At 46.7% G+C, this 26,049-nt stretch overlaps 1 protein-coding gene, 1 long non-coding RNA gene and 1 pseudogene across 8 annotated transcripts in view; 2 read left to right on the forward strand and 1 right to left on the reverse strand.

Moving 5' to 3' along the window:
* The window catches only part of LOC139051348 (tubulin beta chain-like), a 39,352-nt pseudogene extending 33,273 nt beyond the window's left edge, over positions 1-6,079 (forward strand).
* Positions 1-26,049, forward strand: part of LOC139051323 (LIM homeobox transcription factor 1-beta-like) — a 287,776-nt gene that overhangs the window by 170,751 nt on the left and 90,976 nt on the right. The gene's annotated exons all lie outside the window — the stretch shown is intronic.
* Positions 1-26,049, reverse strand: part of LOC139051325 (uncharacterized) — a 182,720-nt gene that overhangs the window by 34,988 nt on the left and 121,683 nt on the right. The window lies entirely within an intron of this gene.

Consider the following 26,049-nt stretch of genomic DNA (forward strand, 5'->3'; position numbering starts at 1 on the left):
CGAACCACCGCTTTCTGCATCGGACGAGGCGCTGCGCTGAAACTTCACCCGTTGTACCATATCTTGACGCGCACGAAAGTAATACCCGTGTGTTCATCTCTTCGCCAATGACCTACCTGCGTAGCTGAAGATCGTAAGTGCTGCTTCTTTCGTTAAACTTACTTCGTCTAATGTCAGGTGTATAAGGAAGTCATTAAATCATGCTGAATACAAAATCACACCGCAAGGCTCATAACAGTGAAAGACATAAAGAGAGAAAAATTGCTCGAAAAAGGCTGAGCATTCGCACATTATTATTTAGATCGGGGCATTAACAGGTTAAAATACATGCAATTAGAAAAAAAGTGATAGTGTATACACTACAGAAACGTTACTGTCTAAAAAAACTTGAAAATGAGATTAAGCATCTGCCAATCGATGCTTGCGATATAGTGTCGGAGAGTAAAAAAAATATGTGCGCTGGTTTCAAGACATCGGAAGAAAAAAAATCTATGTGTATGAGTTGACAACTGTCTGTGCTATTCAAGTTACGAAGAGAGACAGATCGTTCGTATGCGCATGCTCCGCACAGTAAACAAAGAAAAATATTGTGGCCGACAACGAATTTTTCGCGTGTTTCGCGTTTGTTTCACCATTTAAAGTCCGTAAAGGTGGTGTTGCTAAACCAGCCAAAAGTCACGGAAGTTCATTTTCATTGTCGCTACTGTACCCAGAGACTTGCGGCACCATTTCACGGCCCGAACAATTTAGTCTTACTGCGAAAGAAACAATCCAGGTGATTAGCACACACAAAAATTTCAACAAATCCCGTTTGATGCATTAGAGTGCGCCACATTTAGGTGCTTGTCATGGCAAATGTGCACTTATTTTGTATAGCTTGCGCCTCTGTTACCGAGCGCAATAGTTTTGCTACACTGACGTGCGGCGGGTAGGCTTCGGCTATGTAAGCTAGATTCACAGGATGTATATAACATACTGACCGGTATTTACCTATAAAGTACTTATGCTCGAAAGCTTCCTAAAAGCATATTCCAGCCAATCCTTTATTATTTTATTTGTGAATGTGGCTGGTGTAATGCTAAGCACCATTTGCGAACGAAACGCTTTATGAATTCAATCAATTGATTACTTTTATTTTATTTTCAATGTAAAACAAAAAAAAAGTTGAAACAGCCTGACGAAGGCCCTCCTCCTTCTACAGTCAACAGCATGTGTAGCCAACGGCATCTTTCCTGAAACAACCTTACAGATGTCTGAAAAATATTCACAGTATTTCAGCCTCTTGTTCTCAAAAGTGCCGACTAAGCACATCATGAAGCCTACAGGAGGTTCTATATTTATTTGGCATGAAATTTACTACCACGTGCACTAACCTGACCTATATAACAATCGCTCTTCTATTCTAAGTTGGCGCGTTACTTGACCTTTAAAGGTTAAAACGAAGGTTAGCCTGCGTGTTAATGCGTTCGTTACCATACTGCAGTAGTGGCAATAAATATTAGAACTTGTGATAAAATTAGGAACAACTACTGATAGGATTCCTAGTATCGTAGATGCGGAATTGGCAATTTCCCTACCGTCACAACAATGCTGGTTGCTCCTTTATTGCGCCGTCCTCGATTACATTCGATTGCAGTTGACGTTGTATATTCGGAGATGTTATCTCGCTTCCTCTGGCCTATTTGTATTTATTTTCTCCTAGTGCAGCTTGCAGTATGGTTTTAATATCACAACCTTTCCATTACTCATCTTTTCTTTGTTTCTTTTACTTTTATCACTCTCCAGAACACCGGGTTGCGCGCACATCAGCTGCATTAGGATTAGTGCAGCCCAGCGCAGGAGCCCAACCCTGGGTCCCCCCTTTTCTGGAGCACATTTACACGAGTTCACCGCCGTTATCGCTAAGCCTAGCACTTGTGGCCGCGGATTCGGAGAGGTGAACATGGAAAGGGCGTGCTCCCGCGCTCGCTAGGCAACAGCGGAGCTGCAGCCGTGACTTTTTTTTTCTTTTTCTTTTTTTTTCTTTTGGCACGCGGAGGATTACTCCACTTGCGCCCGCCTGGCCTCTCTCGCCCCGCCACGCTTCACGCGGATGGAAACAAACAATTAACGCAACTCAGCTGGCTTCGCGAGAGGGGAGCCAGAGGCCTCCAAGCCTCTTGGCACCCGTCCTCGAAATCCGGCTAACCGCTTGCGTGCCGCCTCGATGCGATCTCTTCTATACTGCAACAGGAAGACGAGTATTTTTGTTACGAAGTGAAGAGCAGAATAGCGCAGATACAGGAGAGAGGGAGATCTTGGTTTTGAGAACTATTCCCTGCCATTTTCTGCCATATATATATCTATATATATATATATATATATATATATATATATATATATATATATATATATATATATATATATATATATATATATATATATATATTACTTACAAGACCTGAGCTACACTACGACACGGATTAGCGCTTTGAACGTTCGTGCAGTGCCAGTTAGGCGCCACGTTTGTTGCGGAAGTTGTCGCAACGCATGCTGCGTTCTGCGGCTAATTCAAGCAATCACGTTGACCGCGAGTATTTGCTGCCGTGGTTTCCCAGCGAGCTACTACAGGAAGCTACTGCGGCGACGAGGAAAGAATATGTCACGTTCTGTGCCAATGCCTGCAGTACGGCGTACAGAGAGAATCGCCCATCGTCGTGTTCAACCAGTTGGACGGCCAGCCTCTGTCGGAACAAAGTTCTACAGCACTGACGGGGCTTATCATCGCATTAGAAAGCCTCGTGCAGGCGTTACCGCCCTAATGACACTCCGAAAAGAACATCATTTCTATATTTTAAAAATCACATTTCAGTTTCTAGATTTCTATAAACTTTCTTTTCTTACCGCCTGCTTCTTGACTAATCACCTGTAGTGGTTAACTGTCATTAACAGGAAGCAAGAACTGTCGTGCACCGAAATAAACCTGTCTAAACAGGCGGGGAAACACTGACCATCGAAGTGCGTAGGTTGCAGTGAGCTCGCGGGCAAGGGGAGTAGAGCAGATTTAAGTTTAGACCAACAAAATGAAATCCAGTTTATCATAAATTTCTGAATTTAATGTGTGTTTTGTAGGTTTCCAGCAAGCTCGTATAAAAAATGGAATCTCGCATTTAGGATAGTTTCAATAATAGGCCAAGGAACGCTGTACATTTAGGTTGTACTTCTACAGCACATCTGTACAGCAGAGAGTGCGTGCAGGCGAGCCTCTGCAATTTCGCTATGGCAGCCCAGACGGCCACCTTACCAGGAAAAATATCTTGCTGAGAGAGGCACAACTGAAATGGTGTGGTTATCATGGCGCTCAGTCGGAATAGTTACGCCGCTCAAACGAACTACTTGGGGAGAATCAAACCGAAATTGCATTTAAAAATAAGTACTGTATGAATTTAGTTTTGTGGACGTATAGTGCGTCAGGTGTATTACAACACTAAACATTCCGCATTTGATTGTCAATAAAGACAATTTCATGGAAAAAAATAAAGATTTATCTCACCCGGAACGTTCTTGTCAAACACGCAGATGTAGGAAAATCAATGAAAGAGCTATCAGCTTTAACCGCAGCAAGTTCGGATGTATTATAATGAATTCATTCGTTTGCCCTTGCGCCCTCCCCCCCCCTCCCCAATAAAAAAACACATTTTTATTTTTTATTTATTTTTATTTCACAATAACCCTAAAGACCCTCTAGGGAGGGTATTACATAGGGTAAATGTTACATCGGCGAGGTGAACAGTGCGTAAATGTAATACAATGGAAAAACTGGGACAAAATTAATTACAGTGCATCAACGTACAAACACAAAAAAATAATGATAGTTATCAGTACAGCAACTCTAAATGGTTTGTACAAAATGTGACACTGTCGTGGAAGCTTTGATTAACGGCGCATTAAAAAAATGTTTACAAATCAGAGAGTCAAACGTGATATATTAGGTATGCATGGTACTGCGTAGAGCGTCTGTAAATTTCTAGGCATTTGTTTCAGTGACAATGTGCGATGGCAGATTATTCCATTCTTTCGCGGTGCAAGGTATAAATGACTGACCAAATGCGAAGGAATGACACATTATGCATTTAACTTTGCAAGAATGATCCCGACGCGGAAAAATGGCTGAGGGTTCACACATGAACTCGTTATGAAGAGATACGTGATAGTAGAGCTTATGGAATAGTGTTAAACGAGATATATTACGGCGAAGTGACAAGGCTTCAAGCTCGGCGCGATTTTTTAATGCTGTTACACTGGTTTCTCGTGAATAATCTGAAAAGATGAAGCGTACACTTATTTAATTAAGTAACACAGTAGTTTGCGTCCGACACAGATCTCGATGGACCTCCTTTAAAGTGTGCTCTGCCTCACTAATTGTCAATGTTAGGAGAAGACAGCTTTCAACATTTATATCTTTAGGGCCGGTAGAAACTTGGCGCGAGTAGCTTAGTAGGGCGGGTGTGAGCAAGAAAAAAAAACAAACTCGTTAGTGTATATTTTAGTAAAATTAAGTAAGTGGAAGATAACGAGTGAGTAAGAAGAGGACGAGGGCCGGAATGTTAGGCCGTGCAACAAGGACTCAGGTCCCACAGCAGGACCACTTATAAAGGCAGCAGTTTTTCTAGCGATACCGAACGAACCGGTTCTTCAATGATACAGCGATATGGGAATAGTAAAAGCACTCCCAACAACATAAAAAATGTACGCTTTAAAACGGTGGTGTGGCCGAATGCGCAAAACTAAAAAAAATATGACAAAAGCTTCAACTCTGTGCGGAATGCGCTTCTCATGGAGGAGCAACCTCGCTGACGTCAGCAACGCTATAAGGCCACGCGGTGTGCAACAGCTACAACCATCCACCCATTCGATTCATCCATCTGACATGCAAGTGTCACTGAAGGCGTGAGAAAACTCTTCCGACTACACGGACGCTTCCGCGGCGCCCATTCCTGCGGTGCACCGCAGGTGGTCTTGTGTAGCAGGGGCTTGCCTCCCGCCCTGTTCACTGCTCGGGGTCGCGCGTTGCCAGGCATCACCTAATCCATCGCGCGTGGGCAAGTGCCATGCCTCACTGTCGCTCCCGCCCATGCGTGTGTATAGCGTTGCGGGACGCCTTTGTGGCGGCACGCGTCCAGACGTCGCGCTGGCAGCCGATGACGGCTTTGGCCTGTAGTTGTCCAGAGGCTGCGTCGCTTCGACCTTTGTTGTGAAGGCCACATGTGGAGGAGCAACGCCCATTTGGTGCTTGGGAAGTTATCTCGACGCTGAAACTGCTGAAACATGTACTCCCAGGATATTTTCCACTGTTCGTTTTTTTTAAATGAACGTCGTAGGCCTAGAAAGTCTAGAAAAAATGACGAAAGCCTCGGAGCACCCTAACTATTTTCCTATAATAGCTTTTATATGGTCAGTTTTGGTGTCACTTCTCAGGAGGTGTATGTGTCGTGACGACATGACACAGTAGGTGGTGACGGTGAAGAATGACATCGTAGCGTTCTGGCGCACGCTCCAGCTCGCTCACTCGTCCGCTACGCTGTTAAATCGGGCTTCACAACAAGAACCGCGTCACGATCATCTTCTCGGTCGTCCCTTCGCCAAAGGTGTCCGACAGGTTGGTAGAGCTCGTGTCGCTCTCTGTTCGCCAGCTGGAGAAAAACACACACGATACGTTCTGCGTCGAAAATGCGGCTCTCCATGACATCTGCCGCACGCTGAAGCTGACCGCATTCGCATGCAAATGTGTTCAGCTTCTGCGAATGCGAATGTGAACCACACCTCGTGTGTGCGACGATGTGGCGTCACAAGAGGCCTGAGGTTCCCGGGCCAGCTGAATGGGGACCTGTGCACTTGCCGTCAACACGGCAGGTTGCCATTAACATGGGCCCCTTCCCTCGCCTGCATTTGCAAGTCTGTCTTTGCATCCCTGACAATCCGCAGCTCCCAGCAGCACTCTGCCTTCAGGGCACCTGAGATTACCGAGCCGATTTTCGATGCCAAATCAATGGTGGCTGGCGATCCGCGGCACTGCCGTTACCTTACGGTGGCAGTTTGAGTAAGGCTGAGGGGTACGGCCAATAAGATTGTCTACCGCCTTAAGATTAATTGCGTATGCATAAATATATTCGATAGCGACTCACATATGCCTCTCGCAGTGGGTTTTATACTTTATTACAAAGTTCAGAACCATAATATAACACGAGCATGGCATTTAAAAATGATACGATGAATCAATCTCGTTGTTTTGACTTCATTTATTAACACATGTGGCACCGCTATTTTTGTCCCAACGGTTTCTCCTACGACCTGGTGTGATCTGACTGCCCAACTACACACAACAGATATTCACCATAAATAAATGGCGGACCTTACATTTGCGTGCAATTCATTGCCAATTCCTTCTACAGGCGTCACTCGTTGCGTTTTCGTTGCTTTTCTAGAGTGTACGTGTATTTGTGGCCCACGTTCAGATTTTGGCTGTGGGGAAGAAAAGGCACAAACTTTAAAATATGGCCAAAGTACAACCGGGACATCTACTTTTATTAATGATTACATTTAAACAGCAGATATCATTACAGCCCGGTTATATTTCTTCAACACATTCTTACTGTGTTAATATGCGACTCGAGGTGAAGCAAGTGCGGAGCAAGCGGTCGGTGCAAACCCTAGGTCTGTGAAAGAGTGCTAAATGCAAGATCGAGACAACTCCAAGGGCAAGGGGCACCTCAAGCTACCCTTAGCTAGCGAGCTGCGTCGGCGAAGCGCTAAGTGAAGCTCGTCCGACAGCGCAGTCCTACGAGTGACCCCCGGGAATGTAACCGCAGGGTTGCGCGTCTTTTTTCTCGCCTATCGCAAAACAACGCGCACGTGCGAATACAGCCCAGTGCTGACGGGTAGTATAAGCTCTGCAGGGCTGTCACTCGCGGTGGGGTGGCGGAAGTGCACCGAGCCTCGCCACGTGCCGATGCTTCTCGCCCAAGAAAAATTATGGCAAAAAAAGAAGGAAAAGAAAAAAAAAAAGAAAAGGTAGGGGTGGGCGGCTCATTTTCACTCGAAGGCCGGGATATATCCAGCCTCGCCATTGGAGCTGTCATCCTGGAGCTGGGCTGCGTAGAGTGCATCTCATTACTACCAATACGCGGTGGGACTCGCACAAGTAGTCCTGTTGGACAATAGGAAAGCCGTGGCGTTTACCGGGCCGCGTGGCATGCATCAGCGCGTGGCGCGCTGACGAGCGTGTGAAAGCGATACACGTAGTATGGACCCTCAGTCGCAGCCTCGCGACGCGATGTGTCCACGTAGACGGTGTTCCCGAGGCAGCGCGCATCATGCAAAGCGGGAATCATTATGTCGTACTTTGTGCTCCTCTTGTAATCATATCGAAATCATTGTCTCGGCGTTCGGCAGCATTGTTTGGCCGCAATCGTCACCGTTGCACGCGTGATTGTGTGATGTGTAGCGCATACGGGGGCGTGTAAGACGACGGGAAAGATGAATACCGTGTAGCGAATAGATAGATCATTCCCAACGCGAACGAGATTGGTGTGAACTTGAGCCCTCATTTACGAAAATCTCATTACTACGAATAGAATGCCTTAGAATTGTGCGTAAGAGAAAATTCCAACCGATCCTGATGCTGGACACAATATTAGCGAATTCAGCCTGCTGATAGCAGCAAATCACGAGCAAAAAGTGTTGTGAAGTCGGCCCCTGCTCTGCAGGTGTCATCTATTCACTGATATACAACAGCTCTTCTGCAAGAACAGATGTGTTTTGAGATCGCAACTGTATGGGCGGTGAACAACAATGCGCCTATGTTCATGTGCTAGCAAATTCTGCTGTTTTTATATTTTTTTTGTTCCCGTTATTGTTATGCCCATTCGTAGAAAGTAGAAATGTAGAAATCCGGGTGTAGTCCTGGTTAACTCTTACCACTTCTTCCTCTATCTGTCAATGGCGGTACTGTTCCGACATGTGTAACGTTTCTGATATTGCCATTTCTTTTGTCCCTTTTAATATTTTTTCCCTATCTCTATGTAATAGCGGTGCTCAATGGTGATGTCAGCAGCCAGCCGCTATCTCACGAGCCACTGCAGCTTTGGCAAGCCCGTCCCTGTATGCCACTAAAGCTTATAAATAAATTATTGTTAGACCGTGGCTCTCTGGAATAGAGAATTTGTGGATTGCATTTACCAATGATTCTGATGTGCCTGTATTTGCTTAAGGCCACACTACCGGAAAACGGGCGCGCCATGCCGCAGGCGGCAGAAAGCGCGCCGCGAAATCAGGCGAGCGACATTTTCCTGCCGGGCAGCAAATGTGTCGCGGAGCTACATTTTGCGGCGTCCTGCTCGCGGCCGATCCGAGGGACCAATGAGAAGGGGCCAGTTCATTCGCGCGGCCGAACTTCACGAACAACTACATCCCTCTCTCTGCATTGATAATCACAGCCGCAGTGATTCCAGCTAAAATCGAATCTATACGTGTACCATGGGCTATAACGGCGGCAATGATGCGGGCAAGTGTTTCTATGTCAATGCTTGTTCGTTTCGAAACGAGCGGCTTTCGACGCGCAGTTTTCCGCCAGTGTGACTGTATCTTTAGACTTCAAGCAGCGGCGATTTCTCGCTAACCTATTTTTGACTCAGAACGGCTGTCATGGAAAGCATAAATAAGGCAGCTTAATTGTAGACGATAACTTAAGTGGAGGATCTAAGGTAGGTCGGACCGTGGATGTGATTGCGAGGCAATATAGCGTTCAGGGTTTGTATTCTTTCGCTTCCACAGTGCGCGCAGCTGGCGAAAGTATTTTTCCTCTGTTTGGTGTTCGCTGAGTTCACTATGCATGGAAGTGCGACGTCCGATCACCAAGCATGCTACAGCCTTGCGCCACGAAGCACTCTGCTTCGAAAGTTCGCTTCATGACACTATGCGTTAGCTCAGTGCAGAATGCATATTAAATGTACCTTCAGATAAACTTCGCTCAACTGCTCGTGCTCTACACAGACTGCCGTTTTTTATACTCGGCTGGATTTTAGGCGCAGAGGTGAATTGACTTTTACTCTGACGTTTACTGCTCGGCATTTCATCTCTCTGCCATGACGCTTAATCATTACTCTCGCTTGTAAAGACAATTATTGACATTCAGAAACAGTGGTCCTGCTTTGAGTTTACTTAGATTCGCGATAACCCGTTCTTTCGCGCGTAATTCGTGGAGCGCTAGGTTGCTGCAGCTTGCCCGTTCTGCTCTTTCATAGAAAACACTTAAAATACCCGCCGACGAAACAATTTAGTCTTTTTGTGTGCTTCGCAACTAAACGTGCCAGCTTGCACCCCATGGGTGCTGTCTGTACTCAAGATACCGCTTCATGCGTTGTCTACAAGTGTTTCATATTCTTTGCCCTCTCAGTATTATGCATAAAGAGCAAATTACATCAACAAACCAATTCAAGTACCTCCACTTCGGAGAGTTGTGCGTATATTCAGAACTTACGTAATGGGAATATTTTACAAATAAATTTTGATTATTTCAGAATCGTCCACTGCGCCCAATCATACATACGAGGGCGAATCAGAAAGTTTTTGTCCCTACTTTTTATTAGCCAAAATAAGGTGCATACATATAACTACAAATATACGTACTACTCTACGTACCTTACACTATTTTTCCACATTGTCCACACACCGATTCAGACATTTGTCTCATAGCAGCAGTAGATTTGAGATGCCCCTGTGGCAGGATTCGTCCGGCTGACTGTGGAAGCACCGTCGGATTGCTGTCTTGGCTTCGTCGTCGCACGTGAATCGCTGTCCTACCAGAAACTTCTTCAGCGGACCGAAAACGTTGAAATGGATAGGTGCCAGGTGCGGACTGTATGGAGGGTGGTCTGGACTCTCCCAGTGAAACGACCGGAGCTCGTCGGTGCTTCTGACCGCCACACGTGGCCCTGCATTGTCGTGGAGGGTAATCGCGTTGTCCACAGCGAGACTCATTCGGCGTTTTCGCCTGATGACAGCCAGCAGACGTGACAGTGTGGAACAACAACTGTCGGCATCGGTGGTTGCACCTTGTGGCACGAAATCCAGCAGGAGCAGTCCTCGACAATCCCAGAGGACCGTTAACATCGCATTCCCAAAATACGGCACTGAATGAATTTTTTTTTTTTTGTCACGGGTGAACCCGGATGTTTCCACACCATGCTCTGCTAACAACGCATTCTCATTCGAATACGTTGTTACTTCATGTTACTTGCTTTCTCCCACCAGAAGTCGGGGGTTGAGTGCTTTAATTGACGCGACATTAATTACCCGTGACATAATTAACTTCGCTCTAATTAGCACCACATTTCGTGGGTTTGACTCGCCCCTCAAAGGTCGAGGGTGCGACTCCCACCATGGGTCGTGTGTTCGGGTGCATTATTTAACTCTATATTAATCACCAGTGCCTTAGTTAACTCGCGTTAACATGAAAGGCCGTGGATTTGACTTCCACATAAGCTCGAGGGCTTCACTCCCCCCGAAAGTTGTGGGTTCGAGTGCCCGAAATAACTCTATCTTAATTAACTTTGCCTTTTTTTTTTAGCATGATGAACGGCATCGCAGCCAGCTCTGAAAGAACACGACGACGAACGCACGAGCGCGTGTCTGCTCGAGGTGAGCTCACTTGACTTTCTACAACGCACGCCGCGTTTTCCAGACCATCGGGGGTACGATCCATTCATGGCTTTCGCTTTCAAATTACTATTCGCACACGCCTACCACTTCGTCTACAAACTTTTCTTGGGCCCAGTTTTCCCGTGGCCTTCCAAAGTATGCCAAAGTCCCAGCGGAGATAAAACAAGCGGGGAAAAGCGAGAAAAGAAAGTCCATAACCTGGGACCATAAGACGGATTGAGTTGTCCACATAAAGACAAAGCATGGGCACTTTGAGTATGGAGATACAGGAGTTCGCTGGCTCTCTCTAGTTTCCCTCTTTTGTTATTTCTTTCCTTTTTTTTTTTTACCTGCGTAAGTTGTTCTCGGCCATTCGCTTTCCTACGGCATTCTCCCCGTCCCCGAAAAATCTCCCCCTCTGGAGAATTAATTATTCCGCCCAGCTGGCCACTAAACGGCTGCGGGAGGTTTTCCAACAGCCGTTTCTCGCCACCTTCCCCCAGCCGCCCTCTCTGGGGGCGCACAGAAACAAATCCATACAAAGCACTGGCTCGCGGTAGTGCAACGCTTGGGCATTTTCCTGTTCCAAAGAACAGCAAAAGAAATGTACATAGACGCAAGTAGATGGTTACAACCTTCCGGCTAGCGATTCGTCAGTGGGAGTGAGAGCAGGCCGCCGACACTCTGTGGCGGGGTGGACTTTCCCTCCCCGCCGCCCTGAGCGAGAGCGTGTGTTCAGGCATTCGTGCTCGTTGGGACAACGCCGTGAACTTGCTGGAGAGAACGGTGCCGTTTTCGCTCGGATATAATGATGACGAAGATGCTAATGTATTTGTGTTGTAGCTAGACACGTAATCTTTTACCTCGAAAGCTACGCTAAATAAGTGAAACATTTTTGCGAAAATGTTTCCCTTACGTGTTAGTAGTTGTGCTAAACGAGATTGAGGGTGCACTTGAGGATTATCGTTCTTCATCCCTCGTTGTCCCCGTCCCCTCTCGCTCATTTCGAAACGCCACAGTGACACGAAAAGCCCTACTATAGACGGCACTACGAATGAGATAAACGAATAGCGTGGGTGGGCCATTCACGGTGGCAGTGAAATAGCAGCCAATCGCTGCTATATTTGTTGTAATGTGAGAAAGCGTAAATACCAAGAACTCTTTCTGACACGAGAAATCATTATGGTAATAGTGGCTTGCAGCTTCACATCCTCCGTGATACTTGCGTCATCTGGATTTTAGTAAATTTGACTTCATTTTCGATAGGCAGCAGGTAGCATCACGTCCGGCCTGTCTGTATATCAATTACAACTTTTTCATGATATCTGTAGTACTCGTAACCAATGAAAGATTTCTATATCTAGAGGTTACGGTCCCAAACTAAACTGTTGCCTTTCTTATGCAGGGTGTCCCAGCTAACTTTAGCCAGAATTTCAATATATGAAAATGCTACGTTGCTGGACAGAAGAGATATAATGCTGTTTGCCGTCACCTGGAGATGCTCAAATTTTTTTTCATTCCGCCGAATTAGGTAATTAGCCTTAATTTATTAATCAACTTCTCAATTATTATAATTAGGTTAAATGTGTCAATGATAAAATTGTAGAGCGACATGAAAAACTACCGCTACAGCTTTGTGTTGCTCAATACGTGCTATACATAAAAGCGTTTCTCCAAGCATGAAAGAAGCCCGCAAATGCACGCAATATTGCAGCGTAACTGGCCGCTCGGGGCACTTTGCGTGTATTCGCGGGCTTCTAGCCGGGTGCGCGACGAGTTCGCGTCCTCGCCGGACCTACAATAAAAGTTTCTTCACTCACTCACTCACTCACTCACTCACTCACTCACTCACTCACTCACTCACTCACTCACTCACTCACTCACTCACTCACTCACTCACTCACTCACTCACTCACTCACTCACTCACTCACTCACTCACTCACTCACTCACTCACTCACTCACTCACTCACTCACTCACTCACTCACTCACTCACTCACTCACTCACTCACTCACTCACTCACTCACTCACTCACTCACTCACTCACTCACTCACTCACTCACGCTCGGAAAAACACTTTTATGCAGCACGTACTGAGGAACAGAAAGTTGTATCGGGAGCTTCTCATGTCGCTCTACAATTTTTTCGTTGACACCTTTCATCTAATAATAATACTTGAGAATAATTAATTAAGACTAATTATCTAATTCGGCGGACTGAATAAAATAGTTTGAGTATCTCCAAGCGAAGGCAAACAACATTACCTTTGTTCTATCTAGGTACGTGGCATTTGCATATTTTTAAGCGCTGGCTAAAGTTAGCTGCGACACCCTCACTAAGTCTTTCAGTGCCGTCAAATATACACATTTCGCACCCGCTTCATATGCCCCATGTACACTTTCTTGCAGCTGAAATGCGCGAAACATCTAGAAGCAGTACAGGCGAGATATTTCAGTGATTGCTTCTGGATAACTTTAGCCCCGTTGATTTACATTTAAAAAGTTTTATATTTTATAGTAAACAACTAGTGAGCGAAAATACACTTATTATCCTTTTAACCGAGAAACAAGCATTTTGCGTCGTAATGGGAAACTTGTAGCGTTTTCTGAGTGCACAGCGTACCCATTTTTATGTACAGAATACCGTATCTACTGTCATTATGCTCGCAACTTTTTTTTTTCTTTTGCGAAAAATTGATGCGCAGTTACGAGGCCGATACATGTGCGAAGAAGGCTTGTCGCCTTTGCCTCTGGCAACCAGAGAGAGAGAAAATAATGCAGAGAGGGAGGTTAACCAGAGGTAGCTCCAGTTGGCTACCCTGCGCAGGGGGAAGGGTTAAGGGGGATAAAAAGAGAAACGGAATGGAAGGGGGAGTTATAAAGAAAGGGAGACAGGCACGAACAGAGCGCGTACACTACAGAGCAGTAGGGGGCGGTAATCTTAGAGTCTGTCGTGAAGCCCCGTAGACCGCAAGAACCTTAAATAGCGCGAGTAAGGCCTTCAACGCGGATGTTCTTTCGGAGCATTGGCCTAAAGCTTTTAGTTCTGATTGTCCAACTGGTCCAGTACTCTCCACATCACTTGTCTCTGAGCACTGTATCGCGGGCAGACACAGATAATATGTGCAAGCGTCTCGTCGATATTACATGTGTCGCACGTGGGGCTGTCTGGCAAACAAGTAAGAATGCTGTTGTTTGGACAACAAATCTGGCAACCAAGTTTGTTGTCCATACAACAGCATTCTTACAGCGCAGGTGGGGAGGGGGGGGGTACTTAACGCATGCAGGCATTGTGGACCTTACAGAATTTCAGGTGTTTCCTAAATATACTAAATTCCAAGTGTAACTAAAACGGCTTTGAGCTATCCCCTAGAAGGGGGAACGGAGACACAGACGTACCAAATCAACCGCCATCTGTAAGAGAGTCCAGGCACACTCAAAAGCATAATCGGTGTCTCATTGACACACTCCGGGCGGCACGTCGCTGGAAATTCTGCTCATCACTGAATTCACGGAGGCGCCTTTCATAAGTCAGGAGGACTGTACGAATTCTTCGGACGTTCCGTCAACAGCGCTGCCTCTTCAAGTCCTTTGCGCTTCATCAGGGTCGTCGCGAGGCCAATGTAGCTGTATTTTGCAGAAGGAGGGCACAAAACAACCCCTAACACGCAACTGTCTGGCGTCGGCCTTTTTTTTTTTTGTCCTATTTAAGGTGTGTGCTCGTTAAATCTGCAAGTATGAACCAAGCAGTTTACCAACACGTGCTATTATGCAACTGAAGATTTCTACGCAATGGTATCAGACCTAGGATCCCACTGCGCGTTATTTATTCCCGTTGCTGCCGCTCGCCCGCAATATGGGCGAATGGATGTTCTCTTTTCTATGGAAAAGTTGGAGGCTTCTATGACTGCATACCAGCTTTCGTCATCGCACGAATCTGACGGAGTCAGGTATTCAGCGCTTGAAAAACGTCTGTCTAATAGGACAAGATAATCGTTTTGATCTCTACGACAAAACATGGCATGAAGAGTTAATCCCTCATTAATGGAAGTTAAGCAGCTCTGTGCCACTAATCAAGCACGTCAAGACTTCTTTGGAGGCACCATCTTATCTGTAGTCGCACTGACCAGCTGTGTAAAAAGATGGCAGGAGAAGCTGATGATGCGCCTAGAATGGTATCCAAAGAGCCACGATGACTCTCCAGATAACTGGCTTTCAGCGCGACCGATAAATCAATTGATCTTGTGACATTGGCACAACAGCAGGCATGTCTGAAACGACTCATTGCGGCCACGACTATTTGTACACTTCAAAGTAACGGCCAGGGTAACCTAGTTTCTCTGGTCATATTGGGCATCTTGAAACCTGCAGGCATTTGCGGCTGCGTGTGCCGTAGGATATTAAGCTATCTGAGTGGGAAATATTTTTGTCGTGACTGAATATGGAGAATCGGGATCTCATCACGCTTACCTCGGTGTGCGTGGCTGGGGTGCTGAACCCTGCAGCTTTCAGTATTCTGCTTGGTGTCTCGAACATGCAATGATCAATATATGTAGATATGTTCAAATAGTGGTCAAGTGTAACACGCCTACGAATTAGGCCGAGACTTCAAAAGGCCACGACAAAACTACACGAGCGAGGTCTTCAGCATTTAGTGGAAAAGTGCTTTTCGGTTGCGTTCACCTGCTAGCCAATGACATCGTACATTTTTGGTATCAACGGTCGAACGATCCTAAACAAAAGAATGCACCGATTTATGGAGTCAACAACGGCACATGATGACCCTTATGTGCCACTTCAAGTTCTTGTGCACCAATTTTCGTTTACCTTGTCACCTCTCTCACCATTTCTACACTTTCTTTTGGGGATGCATGTTCTTCTTCCCCCTATGCAGGGTATAGCCAATCTGAACTACCCCTGGTTGACCTCTTTCCCTTTCGATATACATGTGTCTTCTCTCTCTCCCACTTTATCTGACGCGCCGCGCAATTACATGGTAATTTTATCTTTGTAAAAGAATGTTTGATTCTTTAATGCAATGGAAGAGACGAAAAAAAAACTGTTTGCCGCCGATGGGAGTGACATCGTCGGAGGTGGATTCGGCTCCCACTGGCGGCTAATGGTTCATTTGTTCATTTTCGTTTTCCCTTTACGCGATCATTTTTCCATGTCAATAAAAACAATGAATAATTTCCCTTATGATTTCCTTAAGGCCTCATTATCTGTTGACTTCATATGGTTCTAACGCGGGTAGTAGATATTAGCTCATTCTAATAGGCAATAGAGCCACATTATAATTCGGTATGAAGGCGGGTAACGGAAGATAAGCATGAGTTAGAAGTCGTGTCGCGCGAGGAAGTTGTGATGCATCTGCCTACCTTTCGCAAGCACCAAGCATGCGTCTGCTTTAAACATCACGCAGATGATAATATACAGGAATAGTTTCCTTATTTTATTTATATAATTACTATGGCCTCAATTCCCCCTCAATTTGTGCATACCGGCACAATGCCCACTTTTCTGTATTAATGCGTTTTATTCGTTCGGCATAAACTAACTTGAAATAAGGAAGATCATCCTAATGACAAAACTTAAAGACTTAAAAGCAGGCACCAGACATGCGAGAACTGCACTTACATTTCTTATATGAGGCTAGAGAATTCCACTACACCGGTGTGTAGGATAACCTAAACACTAAGATCAACAGACAGTTTAAGTAGTGCACCATAGCGATACGTACACAGCGCGCAAGCGCTTTGTGGAACGTAGAAACGCGTGTCACGTCAGGGCTTTTAGAACTGGGAAATGCCTACGCGCGTAAGCGGACGAGCGATGTTGGACGCCGGGTGCGTCTGAGCTCGTTGGCCGCGTCCTCCTGTGCTTCGAACCATCAGTCGAACTATAGACGCTGTTGATCTCGCCAACGTGATGTACCGTGCCCGCGCGTTCACGCTACGTCGAACTATACTTAGGCCTGTAAAACACTGCGCATTTAATACGGAAGCAATACACGAATAATATCGAGAAGAATAAAAACCCAGTACTCGCTTTCTGAGGCTGGCACGGTCATTTGCGACGAACTGCACCAAAAGCCGGTCGAGCCTTTCGCGCAAACAGCACACACCGAACGCTTTCTCAAAAACAAATTTCATATTTTTGTTATGCATTCCCACCGTGCAGGTTCCGGGAATGGCTTCTGTGCGTTTACTTCACGCAGCAAAGCCAAATCGTAGGCAATTGAAAAGTACACCCTTCCGCTCGCCGCCTTTGACGCTGCCATTTTGCTAAACTCCTTTGTCTCGCACTCTCCCGAACAAACAAGAACCACGATCGAGCGCAGCACGCAAGGCTCCCTACGTACGCACGCAAGAATCGGATGCGTGCGTAGGCAGCGGCCGCGTACGCATCACGTACCGTTCGTGTTGCGTTCTGCACATGCGCACTTTGCCGAATGTAGTGATCTTACGTACGCAACGCCGTTGCATACGCAACGTGAGCAGTACTAAAACGGTCTAATGTATGCCGGAAGCGCAAGCTGGACCCAGGAGGGATGCATATTTAAATGATTGCTTGTCGGGAAGCGACGTAATTGTTATGGGAAAATTTTCGGTCGTATAGCACCAATGACCAAGTTCACGGTTATTTCTTTACGTTTATTACCATTTGCGCAAGCGTGGTACCAACTTAACGAGCACACAAAAATGAGACAATTGTGCACCTTAAAGCGAGAAATGTTGCCTATGTTTCCAATTTCATTACGTATGACCGATCAATAAATCCGGCCACACGTGTTTCAGTTTGCTTTCGAGCAGCGCATCCCGACGCGACCACTGCGGGACTCTCCGGCAAATGTGGGCACACGGAGGCGCGCGTAATAACTGCGCGGGTGCGGTAGCAGCAGCGGTACTAGACAGGGTCGGCAGTCAACGAGGCATTTGCGTTCGCATCGGCCGCCGCCCCCGGCCAGCAGTGACGCTGGCTGCGCAGGGAGGCCCTGCATGCGGAGCACGTTTCGCAGTTAGACGACGGGGCTCGTTGCCGCTCTGATGGATGCCTTTTGGATTGCGCGAGGAGGCAGGCGTCGCCCCGCCCGTGTCGCAGGTGGAGGCAACCCCCGCACGCGAGTCGGGGTGAAGACTTCGAGCTCATAGCGAGCTGGCAACCGCTGGCGACGGGGGCAGCAGGTTTCTTTCCCCGTATCCTCTCTTTGTGTTCCTTGCGTTTTATACAGCCTGCCGTTTAAGCCGCGCGAGTGGTTGGTAGCAACAACTGCGCAAACGAGAGCAGAACGGCGAGGGACGCAAGGCGGCAAGAAGCTGTCGGTCGGGGGAGGGGGTGGCACACGTCATTTCTTTTTTCCCCAGCATGCTCCCAGTACTGACAGAGCGTCAGTTCCGTTTGAACAACTTTCAATCCGTGATGACTGCTCTAGAAACACCGCTGAGCAGGCGCGTGTTCTTGTGCTCCGTATATCGTGAAACGACGACGGCAATATGCGTAATTCGTGCGCAACGTTGTATGCACTTTCCACAATGGGAACTGCATGACTGATGCTACGGGTACGATGGCTTGCGAGCGACCCTCGCGAATTCTTAGTCTATAGCACGTCGCGTATATCAGAGGAAGTACATCGCGTGCCTGCGAGAAAAAAGTTCGCTTGCCTGTCCGCAACGCAGACTCAAACTATGAATGTCGTCACCGTTTAGTGAGTTTTAAGCAACTCCACGAAAAGGACCCTTGATGAACAGTCACTGTTATTTCCCTGCCGTAAAACGGCAGCGTCTTTACTGTGGACTTGCAGCGCAATGAATCATGGCGATATTGAATAACTAAACCCCGCCCATCTGTGGCTTTCTTCTCCGTCTCTTGTCGGGCGCAAGCAATATTGCTCTTTTAGCAACTGCGATACTAATACCAGCTATAAAATAATGCAGTTAGCTTTTTTTGCAGCACTAGCATAACACGTATTCGATTATTTTAGTATTCAGCTTTGTTGGCACCATGATTACCAGGTAAATCTCAAATCTGACGCAGGAGTTTTGCAGAGCTCTCGCATGCGTGTCTGATCCATGGCTTTGGCAACATCGATGGTCTACTCGAACGAGGCTAGCAATGTCTTGTTTGCAAACTATTTACTCCGAATATGTTAACACTTTCCTAACAAGTGTCTTCTGAGCTGTATGAAATGTTGACGCTGCGGTGTCATTGAATAGGGATTTAGGTAAGATTACGACGTATGCAGTAGCGCACTGTCCCGCAAAACAAGCTGCCTAAAGAAAAATACCCTTTTCCGCACTGTGTTGGGGTGGCGCTGACGTCTGCAGCAGTGCCTGCGGCCAGACACGACAGCGATGACAAATAGCACGAGGTTCGAACGTTCCCGGCTGAGCAGACGTGTCCGTCAGTCTCATTTCTTCGTGGATCAATCTCCCTAGAGCCGTTTACTGACTGCGATTCTGAGGGCATGCTACGTGCATTGCTTTCCGAGTACAACTTTACTCCTCACAATTTTTTCTTTTGTTTGCATTACTCTGTTCGCCTTCCTGTGCTTTGTGCTCGTTCGGTAACTTCCGATATGCAGGAAATTGCAGCGCCAACAAGGCGCTGCAGGAAACTTTAATTAAATGAGCATATAAATAAATAAGTAAATAAATAAATAAATAGAGGGATGTTCAAAAGATGTGACCGCGGTCGCCTCGCTGGCGACCCCCATTTAATGCAGTCACATGGCTTATGAACTGAACGACAGCTGAAAAACAGATGCTACATAATTACGACTGAGGAAGAAGGGTCAAATGTTACAAATACTGGTGTTAGTGCAATCTGTTCCTTGCTGTTCAACGCCGTGACCATCTTCTAGTTCGCGATTGCCACTGCCCTTTCTTTCGATCTATTCGTGTGTGCGAATAACCCAGCGAACGGTGGCGCAAACCGCGCAACAAGACTCAGAAAGTTTTTAATTCGTAAGAACCATTTGTTGTTAACTAATGCCCTCGCTGTTATGCTCTTCGCTATTGTATACGGTCGGCAACCGTTCTTACGAGTCCGGACCTTGGGGTCATATTCACAAAAATTTTTTAATTTTTTTTTGCTTTTAATAACTGTTTCGCTGGTGGCCATCGTCGCTATTACGATTTGCCGCTGTTTCTTGAAATCATCGAGAATACCGCCTTTAGGGCCAAGTGCACAATACTTTTCATTCGCAATAAGGAATGTTGGTCGTTCGTCTGTGACCTTGGCTAAAGATACCCTTGCTTTAGCTGCTGGCCAGCGGCAGTTTTACGATGCGCTCCACCGTACGAACTGCTTTAAAACTATTTAAACCTGGATTTGCGCAATGCCCTATGTTGAGGCTTTTGCTGGTTGCAAGCAAGAACAAAGTGTCAACATCTTTTGTGTTTTTGCGCAGTAGTAAATCTCATACACTGTGTGAATCCTATCACTCTCTGTCACTCTCTCTCATATATATATATATATATATATATATATATATATATATATATATATATATATATATATTACTACTACGAGTTCTCATAGTCTTCCGGGACTACTGCACTGAGATTCGAATATGGGCCTGTTCTTAACTTTCTCAACCTTGCAACAGCTACACAAACAGAATGAATGTGGGCAACACCCACCATGCTACAGTGCCCGCAGACTGTTATTTAGCTGTTTCCCTGATTCCAAGCGACAACTGCTTAGAGCGCTGTTTCCAGGCGGTTTGTGGGACTCGAGCTATTAAAGGCCAGACAGCGACAGGAACGGCTATAGCAACTGTTAACAATTATTACTGTCCACTTTCCTCATCGGCGAACACCATCGCCGCGTCAATCATTGGAGCTTCGTGCAGTACTCCGGAATAAGGAAAACCCTTAGAAACAGCGCTATGCCACTTCTTATAGATGAACGAGAAGGGGAACAGATGGGCTACATTTGATGTTAATCACCACTATATAAAGCGAACAGACAATGAAACCAAGGAAAGCACAGGAGTAATTAACCGTGGGGAATATATATATATATATATATATATATATATATACTGATTCTTTTCAAAAGCCTAAACGAGCGTAATGATCATTACCTCTTAAAAAACTCACTATTAGCTGTTCATCAATGGTGCCTTAAATGGAATATGCAACTTAACCTGGATAAAACTGGCCTCTTGCGAATTTCGCGCAATAAGCAGGTTTCTCCTTTCTCTTACAGCCTTCTAAATCATTCTGTTATGGAGGTCACACATCATAAATACTTAGGGGTTACAATAAAAACGATTTAACCTGGTCTGCGCATAGTGCAGACATTTGTTCCTCATCATTTTCCAAGCTGTGCTTTCTGAGGCGGAAGCTTAGAGGCGCTCCAAGTAGGCTTAAACGTCTTGCATACATAACATTTATTAGATCAAAATTAGAGTACGCGTCGGTCTTATGGGACCCGTTCATAAAGAAGGATATTTACCAGCTTGAGATGGTGCAAAGGAAAGCGGTTAGGTTTATTTATAACAAATACAGAAGGCTTGATTCACTTACGACACTGATGAAACCAAATAACATCCAACTACTTCAAGTACGTAGGAAAATGTCCCGTTTGTTGTTCCTGCATAGCCCTTTAGCACATAAACTAAACATTTCGCATCCCACAGTACTTAAACAGCTATCGTCTAGACGAACACACCACATAGGAAGTCATTTACTGGAACCAATTTTTGCAAGAACTGAAACATTCAAACACAGTTTTTTCCCCGAGGACCATTTCCGACTGGAAGTGTCTTCCAGGGGCCATTTTCCAGTCCCTAATTTTGTTAAAGCTCTAGAAGAGCATTTATTTCAGTGAATGAGTGCTGTATATGTGCGTGTACGTGTATATATATATAAAAATGGACATGTGTATGCACATTTTTTGTTTGTTTATTAGCGGCAGTCTGTTAAACTGCCGTTCTTTTTTTTTCCTTTTTCTTTTTATGTCGCAGTGTATTTCCATGCCTTGTATAGCCCCTCCTGCAAGGGCCATAACTGTTGGCCTGCAGTATTCTGAAATAAATAAATACATAAATCATATATATATATATATATATATATATATATATATATATATATATATATATATCATTCTTTCGAAAACGCGAAGTTTGGTATGGCATAACCGAAAGTTTTATATTTGATCAAAAGCTTGGTGAAAGCAAGAACGTGTAAACATTCATGTAATGTATTATGTCGTTCTGAAGCGTTCATTTCTGTGTCTCCCTTGCTATCTCTCTTTAACTTCGGTAAAATATGACGGCCACACTCTCACATTACACCGAATAAGACGCTGGCGTAATTCAGCTCTTTCTTTCAGATTCCGCGTCGCTCGGCTTGTCGTGCTTACTCTGGCGTGGAGGCCGTGCCACTCGTGAGACCGAGAGAGAACAAAGCACCCGACTCGCGTTCCGGGTTGTTAGCGGCCGATCCAGCCGCGAAATTAGGCAGACGGCTATTATTGACGCGTTAGCGCGAGCTGCTTCCTCTGCGAGGGAAAAGGTGGGGGCAATGGCCATTGAAAATTATAAGGCGAGTGAGCCTTGATGATGTCGTTACCGTAGAGCACCTCGCGCCGTGCCACCCCTTCCCCAATCCTTTCCTCGTAATCTCTCCTTCCCTTCCTGTCTCGTGCCGCTGCTGACGGCGCACTGGACTGTGTTTGTCGACCCACTGCCACGCCCCCTTCGCCGCCCTGTGCATTCACGTACTCTCACCCCCCCCCCCTTTTTTTCATCTATCCTATCTTGCGGCACTGCACGAGATGCTGAAGCCGCCCCCCCCCCCCCTTCCTCCGTTCTCAACACTTCATCCTCTCTCTGCAGCCTGGCTCCCCCCTCGGTGGTCCGCGTTCGCAGGCCAGACCACCGTCGTAATGGGCCCTTAATGGTCAGGCATCATTTGCACGCCGTGTAGCAACACTTACGAGCTCAGCTCGTGAGGGCTCTCCTCAGCCCCGTCCACGTGTACGTACAAGCGAGTCCGGTGGTGTGTGCGTGTGTGTGTGGCGGACATTGCAAGCCGCGCCCGCCTGGTGTGTGAAGGGCCGCCGAGCAGTGAGCAGAGGTCGACACATTCAAGAGCCGTGCCTTGGCACCTCAGCACGCATTTTACGCGGTGCGTTGGCTCCAGGAAACGAAAAAGAAAAGCTTCTGTGGCTTACGAAGAAACTTCGGAGCACGTGTTAGGACCACTGAAGCAGAGCGAAAGACAAGGAGAGAAAGCATGACGTACCGATAAAGGCAAACTTGCGTAGTATTTTAGTAGCGTGACACATCGGACAAGAAAGTGGACGACACCCGCGCTCGTGTCACCTATTTTCTTGCCCTGTGTCTCCCGCTGCCAGAATACATTAAATTTATACCGACTATAGCCCACATAAGGTCGTTGATAATTCTAACCAGTTGAAAACAGCGTAATATCTAATGGAATTACACTGGTTGGGGTAGTATTTCAAACAAAACTTGACTCTGCGAAATTACCCAATTTCGTTCCCTGACAATGAATACGAATGGACACGGTAGAGCCAGTCTAAATGAAGAAGAAAAGTCTGATTGTGAGTGGTGCAACTTGCTTTCAGGTGAAGGAAATCTCGCACGATGATAAGCAGATGTCGGCAAGAAATTATACGAGCATCGGTAATCACTCACTATCATTCCAGGTGCTTTTACAGTGCCAAAGAGCTGAAGTATTTCATGTTTGCGCGGCAAATCTGATATTTACGACTAAGCATAGCTATGTGACGTCGGGTAACGGTGCTAATACAGTAAACATATAATATGTGGTACACGTGTGCTGATCTTTTCCCACTTTTCTGGTTCCATTATCGCTGCTGCTGTGTGTTTTCCAAATGTTTTTCCCGATAGTCCTCTCGTCAAGATTTACAACGGCTGAAGCTCCAGTATACGACGGTAGTTGCCAAGTAGTTACGACCCGCTTCTCTATGCGTTTAACCAAGCTTCGGACAAATTAACTCAAAGTCTGATCCAAGCCTGGCTACAGAATAACCGTGCCGTCGACACTTCACCACCCTTAAGCCGTAACCAAGTCCATCACATTCTGATTCTGGGACTGCTGCTCAACCAATTTCAGCGCCCGGCGCAGTTTGTCGGCAGGTCTAGCCGCCTTCCTGACGTGTTTCAATGTTGCAACGACCATTCCCACGATTACCATATTTGCACGAGTGCCAAAAACTGGAGGTGGAATAAGTATGCCATCAAATATTGTAGACAGAGATGCAGTGAAAGCAGATGTACCTGATTAAGTATTTCACTGCAGGCGTAATACAAGGGCAGAGAAGACTGACTTGCAGGCTGGATTCAAATAACGTCAATAATACATATTGTCACATGGCTATTAGTGCGCAGCTCTTAGACGTCGGCGTCGGCGGCGTAGGTGGCGTAACCAAGCGAAAGAAGCAAAAGCGAACGCTGAGCGGCAGATGAAAAGCGCGAGCCGCGAACGCCGGAGACCAATGAGAGCAGCCCCTTCAATGACGTGCGCGTGGGAAACGGGTGCCACGCCGACGCAGCCCGTCCACTCGATGCGCACTGGCATCAGGTCTCAGCCAGACCGCTCATTTCGTACTATCGTCTGCTCGCATCAGGTCTCGCTTGCGCTTGTTTCTTTTGCTTGGTTTCGTCTCGTTCGATCCTGTTTCGACTGTCATGGTTTGTGATTGTTCAGTAATCTGTTTGTATGTGCGACGCGAATTGTGTAGTACTTTCTGGAAGTCACACGGCACCAGCGATTTCACTTGAACCTTCGACGAGTCATGCATAAAATTCGACGCGCTTGACTGGCGGATCAGATTTTCGACGATCGCCGACTCTGCTTCATGCCTCTCTTAAATTCTTTGTCTCAGTATATCGCGAATTGAAAACACGTGTGGAGCTGCGCTCAAATTTCGCATTAGGGACTATCTTAATCATTGGTGATTTCTTATTTTTTTTGCGAATGAAACCTATACGCCAGCAGCACTGTCTGTGCATGTACAGTCGCGTTCATAAATTTGGAGACCATGCGAGCCCGTGGCCGTGTGCATGCGCGCGCCATCTGGTGGCTCGGTGCCTGCTGTCAAGAGTATCGCAGTGCGCATGCGCGTCCATCCTATCTCGCTGGCCTGCGTGTTCGCTCGCGGCGCACCGGCGCGTGGGCCGATTATCGTAATTGGCGTTCGTTGTCACCAGCGGCGCGATCGGAGATCTTTGTTCGTTTCGCGCTCTGTCGAGCTGGTGGCATGCTTGCAGAAGATTAAGCGGCAATACGCAAAATGCGCTTGTACACTTTCACAGTGTAAGGCTTCTCAAACAACGTCTGTGTCCGCCAATAGGGAGGCGCGATAACGCAGTGGAAATATCTGAGCATAGCAGCGTGAAAGCCTGACAATGAGTAGCGCTTCTTCGAACGTGGTATTCTGCCGACGATAGCGCTTTATGCCGGGAACGCCCCGCTCCGCTGAAAGCGCGAGTGGTGTGTATCGGCCACGGTGCAAGATATGTACTCCTTAGGTGGGGAAGATTCTCGGCTTGCTGAGACACGATCGACCAGCTAAATTTGCAACGGCGCGCTTCCATCGGCCCGCGACGGCCGCGGATACCTATTGGTGCGACGACGCAACTTCAGTTAGAACGCAGGCGGTGGCTTGCGCGGGCAAGGAACGCGCGCATAATGCAACCAACCAAAGAACGGCGTCTGCAGGCGGCGACGCGTCGCCCTATCTGCTCATTAGCCCGGCGATGCCCTCTCCCCCACCATCTCCCCTCACCATGGTGACCTATAAATATATATAATTATACTTTCGCGCGTCACTTAATCACTTCGGATTTTACGCAAAGCGCTATTGCCATACCAACGGGACATAAAACCAATGAAACATCTGTCTTGAAGTTGCGTCGTACCGCTGATAGGTATCCGCTGCCATTGATGCGCGCGTTTACACCTAAAGAGTAGATATCTTACATCGTGGTATCGGCCAGACAGCCGTAACAGAAGCGGGGAAAGCAGGCGCTTCCGTAGTTGAAAAACATCGCCGAGGTCGGACCAAGGGGATCGAAGATGTCGCGCCGCTGCTTCGCGAACAACACTACTGGCGGCGACGGCTGCAAATTCCTGTGAACGGCGCGCTCGCGGGTGCGCAGCGAGCGAGCGAGCAGGCCAGAGAGATATGATGGACGCGCATGCGCACTGCGATACTCTCGACAGCAGGCACCGAGCCTCCAGACGGCGCGCGCATGCACATGGCCACGGGCTCGCATGGTCTCCAAATTTATGAACGCGACTGTACGTATGTGTCCTTGACAAATCTTCGTTTCATGACCGCGTTGAAGTACTGTATGAATCATAATTACAG

This window comes from Dermacentor albipictus, unplaced genomic scaffold (genome assembly GCF_038994185.2).
Source record: "Dermacentor albipictus isolate Rhodes 1998 colony unplaced genomic scaffold, USDA_Dalb.pri_finalv2 scaffold_11, whole genome shotgun sequence".
Classification (NCBI taxonomy): Eukaryota; Metazoa; Arthropoda; class Arachnida; order Ixodida; family Ixodidae; genus Dermacentor; species Dermacentor albipictus.